Source organism: Oculina patagonica, chromosome 9 (genome assembly GCF_052425735.1).
Source record: "Oculina patagonica isolate OP01 chromosome 9, crgOcupat, whole genome shotgun sequence".
Classification (NCBI taxonomy): Eukaryota; Metazoa; Cnidaria; class Anthozoa; order Scleractinia; family Oculinidae; genus Oculina; species Oculina patagonica.
In genome coordinates, this window is record NC_135766.1 from 21784727 (window position 1) to 21797778 (window position 13052).

General features: G+C 38.3%; 1 long non-coding RNA gene across 2 annotated transcripts in view; it reads right to left on the reverse strand.

Moving 5' to 3' along the window:
• LOC144666174 (uncharacterized) overlaps positions 1–10616 on the reverse strand; it is a 72382-nt gene extending 61766 nt beyond the window's left edge. Inside the window, exons 1-3 of one of the 2 annotated variants that reach the window (XR_013573135.1) lie at positions 10458–10616; positions 2440–2563; positions 624–952 (exon numbers count right to left, since the gene is read on the reverse strand). This is a non-coding gene — a long non-coding RNA (uncharacterized LOC144666174). Of the gene's footprint in view, positions 1–527; positions 953–2439; positions 2564–10457 lie in introns of those variants that run through there. The other variant, XR_013573134.1, reaches the window with a different exon arrangement.
• Between the last annotated feature and the right edge of the window lie 2436 nt (positions 10617–13052).

Here is a 13052-nt window from a genome sequence, read left to right on the forward strand (position 1 = left end):
GTTGAAACAAAATACTCGCTGCTGTCTGCTCGTCTGTCGATTACTTGACAGTTTCAAATGGATTACTATTAACCAGGCGCACTCTATAGTTTGGTTTGAAGGGAAACACCACTTAGCGCTAGCCTGGTTAATTAACTTTCGCCGTTAGAACGTTTATTTGGGTGTGACGATTTCCCGAATTCCTGACAGACAAGCAAAAAACTCCCGCATCCTGTGCCCAAATTTTGGCGAATCCCGCTTCCCGGGGAGCAGTCAAATCCCGCATCCCGTTAAGATATTTTGTGTTTTCCCGTATCCCGCACCGCATTTTGGTCAAATCTCGGATCCCGAAAATACCCTTCCAGACCCTGTTTGGTGTACATTCATTCATTCGGTATACATCAATAATAATATTAATAAGGTGATACTTTATAGCAGTAACTTATGTATGTAGGCAGCCAGATTTGTCAGTTCAGACTCCATGCAGAGTCATGACCAGTCTTGCCACCAAAAAACTTGTTTTTCACAAATAGAAATCAATCACTGGATCATTTCTTTAAAAAATTTATTACAGTAACCTCTTTTGTGCATAAAATTTTCTGTGCAGAATTGAGCGCTTACGACAGTGTGTAGCTGATCTTAACATTTTCAAAATCATCTCTGTAGCTTTGACTGGTGATAAATATGCAACGTAAATTGTAATGCTTTACATTTTTGGTATGCAATGAAAACCAACACACAGCCACTTATCTGAATCTGTGCTGATCAGTCCCGAAACCCCCATGAAAATTACAATGTCATTTGGGTGTGGCTCGTGATACACAACATTTTAATGAATTATACATCATAAATAACCAGCTTGCATGTATATATATTTATATGCACAGGAGAGGATGAGTGCCATATCAGAAGAACATTACAAAGCATTTAAAGTCCATCTTGACAGATGTCTAAAAAATACCACAAGACGAGTCTGTAACAAATCAGACATGGATAAAACTAAATTAGTTGAGTGTTGTAAAACTAAAATCAAAGTAAACACTCTGGCCAACCAGATAATCCAAAGAACCTCTTTCGTTGGTCAACATTCACAGCCAACAGTAATACTGTTACCCTCTGACGTCATAGATTTTGCAATGTTGCCTGCTCAGAGACTTTTGGTGGGAAACAGTTTTATTGTTAGTTGCCATGTGACCTCGAAGTAGTCTATTGGGAAAAAAATTCTAGCTACATAACAATATGTTTTGTTAACACTTATCCACCGGATAGTGATTTCTTAGGGGGGGGGGGTACTCGGGATTTTAAGTGACGGGGATGCTCGAATGGGGGTAAAAATCAAGACCCAAAAAAATCCCTGAGCCTCCAACATAACCCAAAAAAATCCCTAGATCAAAAATTGACCCCTCAAAAATCAACAGCAAAACACGTTTGTTTGTACTTTATAAGATAAGATAAGATAAGATAAGATAAGAACTTTAATAGTAATCTCCCCATAGGGCTTTTCAGAAACTATTTACAATAAAAAATAAATCTACTTAACACTAATATTTACAAATAAAATTGAAAACTAAATAAAATAATGATTAAAAGTTTAAAAGAAGATGATCCCTAAGCTTTGATTTAAACGAGTACAGAGAGTTAGCGTTTTTGATTTCAATATCAAGGCTGTTCCATAGGTTTACGGCCTGTATGTAAATGTTCTTTGGCCTGCTGCGGTCCTGAACAGTGGAATTGCAAGCTCTGGTGTTGGCGGGTTTTTCGTCCATGAACATCAGACCTTTTACAAAACTTGTTGCTTAAATAATCCGCAGAACTATGCAGCCAAGGCACTACCACGAATCTTCAGATTGTTTTTAATACCCAAAAGCATCCCTACTTAAATGAAAAACTACTTGCCAAATTTTCCTACCCAAAAGTATCCCGGAATCGAAAAATTGAAACCCAAAAAAACCTTATCCCCGTCACTTGAAATCCTGAGTTACCCCCCCCCCCCCGCCCCTGGGAGTGATTTATCCACTGGATAGGATTATCCACCATGGTCAACCTGGCCAGCCAGAGTGACAAAAAGATAACAATTTACCTACACGTAATGTATGTCACATAATAGTTTGTTAAGAATTTTAAGCAACTTGTTTGTTCAACATGCAACTTACTGGTTAACAGTGACTCTGCCTATGCATGTAAATTGTACCCATAGGCAAGTGAGCTGACGAGTTCCTGCATGCTGGTTTAAAGTACAGCATACACACATGTTGTGGTTTAATTTTATCTTTGGTTTAAAATGTTTCAAACCAGTTTGATTTTTATTTCCCTTTGGGAGTCCAGTGTGAAAAGCAGGCTCGGCTGGAAATCGAGCCTAACACACCTGTAGCCTACAGAAATCAAATTAAACTAAAGAACTCCTGGTCAGTTATATAAATAAGCACTCCGCGAGGCTGTGTAATATCTGACAGTGCTCACCTGGAAATATAAGGACGAGTTCACAATTCATTGCTGATTCATTTACCAGAACTGTCTCTAGGACATGTGCATCTGTCTGCCTCAGGGACATCTTTCATCACTGCTTGAACATGTTGGCCACAGCCTTTAATTGCATGTAAACAAGGAGGAAAATAATGAGAAGTGAACATAATTGAATTTTCTTAGAATTTTGATTTCTCCTACATTGTAGCAAATTTATCTTAATCTAGGTTTTAGTGATAATTGAAATAATTTTCAGTTTTCCTAATTTTTATCATATTTTGTATTCGTAGTTAGATATATTTTATATTGAATAGTAGGTCCACATCGGCCTTTTGGCTGCCAATTAATCACCAACCTACTCATCAAATAAAGCATGATGACGATAATGACGTAATGTTTTTGTTATGTACCGAAAATGCAACAAGCTGATGTTGAGAGTTTCTGTGCCGCTTCGAGTTTTGGGAATTGTTCTCTCCACCATCTTCGTGTGCACGTGATGGATGTTTTGTGTATTAAAATCATTCATTTATTTTATGCATCTTGAGTTGGCGTCCGAAGGAAACATCACAAAAATGTACAAAACTTAATACTCCACACTAAAGGAAATCCATTATCGACATATAAAATTTGGTCTGCATTTTAAAACAATGAAATTCAATGGCTTTAAAATGAAGTAGTCTGAATGTTAATGTTGCATACTCAATACATGTAACTTGCCTGACTGAAAAATAAAAATCAAATCAAATCAAATCAAATAAATGGGAATTTACAGTGGCATCTTCCACATTGTGGAAATTTGAATGTGGTCCCCTGAATTGCTTAAGAGTGCAAACAAACAGACTACTGGGTATCCTACAAACACAAACAATTAATTAAATCTTTATTTTTATCTCATACACTGTATAATGGACTGACCTGCATGTAGTAATGCTAATCAAGGGTAGCTAGTCTTACATCAATTTACATACTACAATTTTTTAATACTAAAATTAATAATCAAGGTGTTACTAAAGCTACATAAAATATTGTCAAAGTCGGTGTAAAAAATAAAGAAAAGATTAGGCTACTTTTCATAAATTTAACTTTGAATTTAGACCAATATTTCCCTTATCAGTTATCACTGGTGTTTTAATATATACCAGTAGTTGCTTTCTCTTTCAATTACTGTAAAATGCTTAATTTACAAGCCCTCCTTAGGCATCCTGGTTATAGGCCCATTAATTTTGCATCTTTCTGCTAATGAAAAGATATTTCGGTTATAAGCCCCCCGATAATAATGATTTTTTTTATCTTAACCTACCAATAGCCTCACAGAACGTTGAGGGTACCCAATAGGGTTCTTCAATCTTGCCATCCTGAACAAAATATTCCCTCAATCCTGTAATCCCGACAGTTATATGGCTTATGCTGATCCTGACCATATTTTTTTAATTTTCTTACCACAAAGAAAAAAGGCCTTTTCATTGGGACTGCAAAAAAGCTTTATGCAGCATTTTCCGACGTTCTTGAACACAACAACTTGATTTTCTTTCTTTCTTTCCCGATTCCCACCACGTAAAATCGCCAAATCCCGTGTCCCATTCATAATTGCCAACCCGAATACCGTAAAATTCCGGTTATAAGCCCCCCCGCTTATAAGCCTCCCCCCCGGTTATAGGCCCATCTACCTGGGAACAAAAAAATACATCTGATTATAAGCCCCCCCCCCCCCCAGATATAAGCCCCCCTCTGCCGGATGACAGTACTGAACAAGGCTAAATGTTGCTTTTTTATGCATTTTTTAACTTAAAACCGTATTTCGATCAACACTCTCGTGGCTCTTTTCGAAACGTTTTTTCATTCCACTTATAAGCCCTCCCGGATATAAGCCCCTCCATTTATAAGCCCACCCAAAACCCCTTACGAAGTTGTATAAGCCCAAGGCTTATAACCGGAATTCTACGGTATCTCTTCCTTTTTCTTCTTAAATCCGGGATCCCGACCTTTAAATAAACCAAATCCTGGATCCTGAAAAAACTACTGAGGACCCTCAACATTGTACTTCAAATAAAAAAGGCAATGAGTATGTTTACAAGTAGGGTGCAGATCAGTCACAATGCTATGAATTCTCACAGTATATCCCTCATCAGGGTCTTAAAAAGTGTTTCTTTTCAGCTCATTTCCAAACAGTTTTGAGCCTCTCTATGAGTACCAAATCTGCAAATCTTCCATTTTTTTTAAATTGCAGTTTTCAATGATATGAAATTCACGGTTTACACTGTTTGCATGCTGCCGTCAATCATCTTAGTGGACCTCTCGGGAAACAGAAGCGGTGAGGGTAAAAGACGGAATGAGTTTGCGGAATGGCATGTGGCATGACTTGCGGAATGGCATAATTATGCGGAATGTAATTTACGCGGAATGATTCATTGACATAAATTATACTAAAAAGCGCGCCAAATTTTAAAAGAGAAGCCGCCTTGTTAAATACTGCTGGCTCAAACAATCAAGGACTGAGCAGTATGGACGAGGAAACTTCCATAGAACATCGTTGTAAAGATTATTTCACCGTTCAAATCACCGATTTACGCCGAACAGAAGCAGAGAAATTATTTTCGCTATTTGCCGTGACGCTTCCGAGGACTTGAATTATCGACTAGCTGTGTGTGAGTAGTTCTGTTAACATGAATGAAAACTCTCGTCTATTTGCCTCAAAATACAGAACGATATTCGTTCTAAAGCTACGTACTTCAAGGCAAGACACACAACTGTCAAGTTCAACCCATTTGAAGACAAGTTTTTAAACAGACAACGCATTTAAATATAAAATGAAAGCGAGTGACGTGTTGTTAGTCGCCCGCGAAATAATGTGTGACCGTGTCACTGCCTTGTTCCGTTTCTTTTTAAATCAAAACTTGCTAGGGGTGGGAAAAAGCTAGTGGTTTCATTGAAGACAGCTACTTTTGGTATATTTCTAGCTTTTTATTACAGCAATGAAAAGATCGTGACACGGCTTCTCCGCTGGTGTGACACTATTTACACCGCAGTGGATTTTATCGATGTGCGTCTCGTGATCTTTGCGGTAAAAAAAAATGTATGTTTAGCGAATGATTTTCTTTTCCTAAGAGTAAGCCAAGTATTCACAACAAGTAGGCAGTGATAATTACTCGCCGGATTCCTTATCTGCCTTATCGGTAAACCTGCAATGCGAGCTAGATTTGAAATACGATAGCTTGTTTTACCGTGCAGTGACTATAGTCACTATATGAAAGTTTCGCTCTACTCGATCGGCGGTCGGTTGCCGCTTTTTTAAGTTAATGTTCAAGTCTTCCACTGAGTTTATATAGTCTTCGTAATGGGAGGCGAAAAGCTAGTCTCCTTCGCAGCCCGGCACTCGAGCCTAACCGGGAGCGTTGCGTCATTTCAGCCCGAGCGGCTGCGAAAGAGACTAACGAAAAGCAGGGCTAGTAGACTTCTAATGAAACAAATATGCCGTAGTGTTCATAATCTCTCTGCTTTGTACCCTCTACTTACTGAGGCTGAGATGATATCCGCCAAAACTGGACTTTCTGTCTCGATGTTTTGTTTAACTTATACAGTATTAATAACCGCTACATGAATATTAATACAAAGATGTAATGTATCCGAGGCATTTTTCGGTTTGTAGTATAAAGATCTACGGTCGGATGCTTTTCCGTCGCTGTTTTTATATTTTGACTAAAAGCGATAAACCGTCCACAGAATGGGAAATCCTTAGCATTGGGGAAACACTGGCCGCCGAAATATTTTTCGTAGAATCCGTGAAGAACGCTATCTTCAATCGATTGTCATCATTAAGCCCGCAGTATTTAATAAAGCGTCTGCTCTTTAAAAGGTGGCGCGCTCTTCAGTAAAATTTATGTCAATGAGTCATCCCGCGTAAATTACATTCCGCATAATTATGCCATTCCGCAAGTCATGCCACATGCCATTCCGCAAACTCATTCCGTCTTTTACCCTCACCGAAACAGAAGTTCACTTCAACTGGGTACGTCAAAAGGTCATGTCTGTTAGTTGTGATTGGTAGATTTCAATCCATTTTGTTTGTTTCTGTGTTTCATGGTTTGTTGGCTGTCGCCATTATTATGAATGACGGTAGCAAGAAATGCGATCGTTAGTTGGATTTTGAATTTCAGAGTTCGCATATCACTGAAAACCGCAATAATTAGCAGATCTTCGTATTAGAATTTTGACAAAATGCAAGTGAAATTATTTTCTAATTTCACGAGTATACCATTTGATTACATTTTAATATCATAGGTGACAAATTACGTTTGCAATCTTAGATGTTTTTGACTGGTACATTGCATCGCAAACTCTGAGCTTTGAAAGTTGAAACCATACATTTTGCTTAAGTTCGCAAGGTTTTTTAGTCTTTGAATAAAACCTTTCAGAGATTCCTTTTTGCCGTTGACAAAAAGTTTCAAAGATGAATCAACTGTCAATTATTTCTCACACTATGACCATAGTTCGTCTTGAATGAACTGAAAACGGCGCCCGTGTAAAACGCTCAAAAATCCGCTCGATGCCATTTATGTAATTGGCTTAAGTCTTGAAGTCGTTTTGACGCTTTGAAATAAAAAATATCATCAAAAGTTTTAGTACATGGCCAAGGCTAGCTGGCTAAGATGAAATTTAAGGGAAAATGTACAAAGTTTAAGCCTTAAAACATATTTTATTCCGGACGCCATCTTGCCGCTAACTACGTTGCCATGGCAATTTTATAATTTCACATGTGAAATTATAAATTAACGTTGAAATTTCGCGCCAAAATTAAGGAGTAATTTGTCACCTATGATATTATGGATTAAAACTGCGTAACAATGTAGTCAGTGTAATTCACAGCCGAAAAAACATCTCACTTCAGCGACAAATTGTATAAATAACTGTTTTTAAATAGATGTAGTTGTTTCAAAATACACGAAAAACATGGGTGTCGGTAAAACGCCGACTCGGGGTCGGGGTCGGGGTCGGGGTCGGGGTCATTTTTTTTAATTTTTTTTTTATAAAAATTCATAAAGTTTATATTAGCGTGTGGGGAAATTCGAGTCGGACTAAGCAATTCCTTCACAAAATAGCCGGGAATTTTGTTCCTTATAAGTTCAAAAGTATAAAAGAAGAAATTTGTGGTCTAAAACAGGCGACAGGTGAAATTCTCTATTGAACAGCTTGACGGATAGAATGTGCTGCCGACTTCTTTCTGAGCGCTATCTTCTCGCCAACATAGCATGAACTTTTCAGGTTTAAATCAAATTGTGCATGCGTTTGTGTAGCAAGAGAAAATTAATTCAGGTTTATATCGTTAAAATAAAGCCGCCTTTCATATCCAAAAATTATTTGCAAGGAAGCAGAATTGTTTTGTTTAGACAGCGAAGCTCGCATTAACATGACTCGCAATCTTTAAGTTTCTAAATTTTGTTATTGTTTTAAATATAAGTGGAGGTATTTAGCCATTTCTCCAATTTGCGTGACCGAAATGCGGAAAGACATTTTAATTAAAATTGATCTTAATGTACACATCGTTTTAAACGCAAATGGTGAGTTGTAGCCTGCCCGCCTTTCATCGCCCCCGCTTACTACACACACCATACAATCTTCAAATTCGATCCAGTTCACAAATGAAGCAATTCACGTCTGTACAAAATTTTAAAAAGCTGGCTGTATATGTGCGACTGTTGAGGAACTTTCGTGACTGAAACATGTTACAACAAACTGCCCAACATGCGAGTTTCTCTGTCAAAACAAACCGCTCTACTTCTTTGAAAATACTTCTTTTGATATGAAAGGCAGCTTTAATTTTTATTACTCAAAAACATGTACAATTTAATTTACACTTGAAACAGTTCATGGCCACCAAATTCTACTTCAAAAATCTGCCGCGTATGTTTAAAAGTAAACAGATTTAGAATATTTGCGAGACAACGTCTACGCGAGTTTCTCTTCTCTGTTTATACCTAATTTGTTTCAGTGGAACTGAAAACCGAAGAGCCTCTCAGTACAAAATCTATTTTTTTTTAAGTTCTTATGAATCACAAGGTGGTTCTGTTGATCAACAAAATGCAAAATGAGCAAAGAACGGCTAAAATTTAGGTTATGCTGACGAGGAAGTATTACCCCCCGCTTTCAGTGTTTGGTGCATAGCGGTTTGTTGTAACAAACAACACGGATCGAAATCAGCCAATCACAGCCCACCAGCATGACCTTTTGACCTTGTGGGTGAAACCAACAAGGGTATCCATCGGTTTTGATAGGGTCATTTCAAACAGCACGTCGAAAGATGCTGTCGAAAGATGATGTGGAAGATGGACGTAGAAAGATAGCTATGCACGTAACATTGAAAGCGGGTATTATTCGATTACAGAGAAGTAGACAGAGTAGGCTAAACTGTATGTAAAAGTTAAATTTCACCACTCGCCTGTTAGACCTTAACTGAAATCCTTCTTTTATACTTTTGAACTTATAAGGATCAAGATTTGTGGCAAATTTGTGAAGGAAATACTTTTTTCGACTCGAAATGCCTCACACGCTAATATGTATATTTAATTTTTTTTTTCTGAGTCAGTGAGTTGTTTAAAAAAAATTAACAAATTTGACCCCGACCCCGACTCCGACCCCGACCCCGACCCCGACCCCGACCCCGAGTCGGCGTTTTACCGACACCCGAAAAACATACAGTTGTTGAAACAATAACAAGGAAAATTAACGATTGTTCTGTGTGTTCAGTGTTTGATTTTATTCATGACTAGGTTCATTAATTTTACACCTGCTTTCAGTGTTATGTGCACAGTCGCTATATATCTTTGGAAATCCATCTTACATACAAAACAAACATAACAGATTGAAATCCACCGATCACAACCAACTATCATGACCTCCTGAAATTTTGCATGAGACTCATTTGCATGAAACAAACACCGGTATGCATTGTCATTGATTGGCTGATTTCAAACAGCACGTACGGTAAGGCGATGTCGAAAGATAGCCGCTATGCACGTAACATTGAAAGCGGGTGTAATTCGGTGCGACAATCATGATGCAATTCCCTTGATATATTTGCGTTCGACAGTAGGAGAAGGTGGAGAACGCATCCTAATCTTGTGGTGACCTGTGGTCCCGCAGTTGTCCTGTGAACGCGCAAGCGAAAGTCGTTCCAAGTGTCGTTCTATGTATGTATGTCGGTATGTGGCAGGATGGCCTCGATCTCATGTAAGAAGACAGTAGAAAGCAATTAATTGCGTCACATCAACGTCAACAATGACATTAAGCCGCAAAGACAGCGCGCGCAAAAACAATTCAATTAAGCCGATACCGCTAGGTTGTAAACAATTTTTGCGTTCTACGTTAGCAGTACGCATCTTAATCTTGTGGTGACCCGTGGTCCCGCAGTTGTCCTGTGAACGCGCAAGCGAAAGTCGTTCTATGTGTCGTTCTGTGAGTGATATTTACCTTTGTAAAGGAACTGTGACAGACCCTCTTTTGAAGAATCTTTTTGTGTTAAAAAACAGTTTCACCAAGTAATCTTTAATATTTTTTTTTAATTCGTTGTTTTACACTGTTCAAATAACTGTTGTATTTTTTAAAGCTTGTTTCAGAAAAACATTTTGTAGTTACTATTACAGAAATAAATGTTCAATTTCTTAATATTCATTTCATGCGTTATTTCACTTACCTTCCATCTACTCCCGGACCACCTTTTTTGTTCTTACCTTATCTTGGGTACCTATCTTGGGTCGAACGCATTCCCCTAATCTCTTATTATTACTAGTAATAGTTTAAGAGGAATCCGGTGATGTTCGAAATTCAGAGAATTAGAGCATAACAAGATAAGATCTCCTCCAGAAATTTGGCTAATAAATTTATCAATGAGCAAAGGTCCTGTGCGACCTTAAGCTTGTTAAAGCAGGTTAAAGCTTAATAGGCTTTACCCTCGCCCTCGACTAAGCCGTGTCACGTCACCCTCACCCAAAAGATAAACTTCTTTAAAATTACTTAGTTACCTTTCCAAGTTGTCTTTTGACACTTGTCACACTTAACCTTGGAACACATCGTGATCAGATCAACCGCAAATGCCAGGTGATTTGTGACGTCATATTCGGGGACTGGGGAGAAAAAAATTTTAATGCCGTATCCCACAAACGCGCGCGGCCCGTGAGTTTGAGTTCGAAGCTTTCATGGCGGCCGTTCGCTTATAGGTCAAATGAACAGAAATTTTAAAATGCCTTTTTATCCAACCAAACATCCATTATCCATTATCCATTATTGAGTGGAAATCATTTTTTTTTTGCTTTCCGAGCCTTAAAGCGCGAATTACAGCAAAAAAAACGAAGATTTCTGAAGGCTTTACGAAAACGTTTTTGAATGACTGCGCACTGAAATGGAAAGAATGGACCGAGTTTATGACGTCATAATTTGTGTTTTTGAAGACGACCGCAGGTCGATTCCGCAGGCCGCACTGGTTATCAAAGTTCGAAACAATCTCGAGCCCAGAGTGACCCCCGGCTCCGCGATCCGTCAGCGGTTGGTCAGCGGTAGGGTCGCCGGGACTCACTCTGGGAAACTGAATAATAATTCAGTGTCTTACTGGTCCTCACAGAACAATAGAAATCAACACGGAAGTCTGAAAATCTTCCCCGGAAGTAAACCAAACCGGAAACCCTGGAAAAACATTTTTTGTTTTCCATGGTCAAATGTTCAGGTGTATCACCTTAATTTTGTAAAACACCTAAGAACTCGTCATATGGCGCTACATAAATGAAGTATTTTCTAATTCTACCATTCTTTTTGAACTCAAAAGATACCTTGAATAAAAAAGGACTTCCTTTAAACGTCAATTCTGAGCGGAGTTTTAAAACAACAACGACGGCGTCACCAAGGACAAGGTCGATTGAAAACTCAATTTATAGTTGACTTACAAATCTTGCTAGAACTACTGTTTTCTTTCAAATCTCCGTTACGGTTGAAAAACTGAATATCGCAGACAGTGCTCGATTCAAAATAATAACTAATAACGCAGAATTTGAACATTACGCGTTGTTGTTTTGCTGAAAAAAAGGAATTGTACAATTGTGTGCACGTGAATTGCGTGAATGTGTGCACGAGCTGAGTCGCCGAAATGCTAATTACACCTTTTGAATAGCGTTGACCGGTGTGGCCTTTAACGTCTTTATTAATATTACCGCCATTTGACAAGGAAAAAAATTATTTGCTCGAAAAAATGCAATCTATCATGAAAAGATGCGCTGTCAGCGAGAAGCCTTTGAAATATACGAAAGTCGCCAAACAAAAATTTTTGTCAACAGAACAATAGCTTGTCCGTGCGTTGTGCATTATGTAAATTTCTTCACTGTCGTCCGCAAAACAACAACGAACACATGCACACAGTCAGGCGGAATCTTGGAAGGCAAACAAGATCTTTGATTTAAAACCAATATAGAGCAGTATGCTCAAGAAAGAGACTAACGGAAATCAAAACACCAGACGCTCTTTTGTTGACTCTCTCTTTTGTTAACTGCAGAACGATAAACACCAGTTCTGTCGATACTGTGTTAGAAATAGTTCAACTTTCTCGATTTACTTCCGTTCTGGGAAATTTACTTACACCTGAGAGCATGCGCAATAAAAACCGGAAGACCAAGGTTCTACCTGAAATCGACCTGAAATTGATCTGATCAATTCCAGTTTCCCAGAGTCCGTCCCGTACCGCTGACCGACTGGACGGACTCTGGGCTCGAGATTGAGTTCGAAACAATAGAATGATCTCGCAAACCTCGATTCTTACATGCTAATGAGAATCGTTAAATGCTAATGAGAAAGAACAATAGAGGCTCCTAATTTTTTGCATACTCCCTTTTTTCGACACGGACGACAATCGCCCCTAGTGACAAACCTGCCGAAGCTAAGAACTGGCGCCATCTTGGATTTGGTTTATCTTAGAACGCTGCAGAACACTAAATAAACACACATGAAATCTCAAATTGAAAATGAATATTTTTCTTATAATGATCAAATACAATAAAAATAGTTCCTAACGGCTAAAATTAAGTTTAAAAAAACAATCTGGTGTGTCTGAAAAATGTGTAGTACATGTCTCTGATTTGTGGTACACTTTGGTTCAATATTCATTGGCTACTAACGCCAGATACGTACAGGAAATCGTATGAACGCGAGTGCATTACGTGATTTATGGGCACGAGTGATGTTTTAAAAGTTCTCAAAATTGCCCGAGCCGTAGGCGAGTGCAATTTGAGAACTTTTAAAACATCACGAGTGACCATAAATCACGTAATGCACGAGCAAGTTCATACGATTTTTTATTTATTATGTACTCAACAAAAATCACTGCGTCGCGCTATTTGCACGCCATGCGTACCACATGAAACGCTTCAATGGTTTCCCAAATGCTCACATGTTTTATTTGAACCAATCAAAAAATATCATGTTGTGACAAGGCAAATCAAGCGTGAAGTTTTGAAAAGTTTCTGAGAAAATATACGCTTACAAGCTGAACTCAAAAAGCTAAATTTCAGTTGTTAAAAGCGACAAGAATACTGGTTCACTTATCTCTTTTCAAATGTTCCTGAATGTTTTTAATC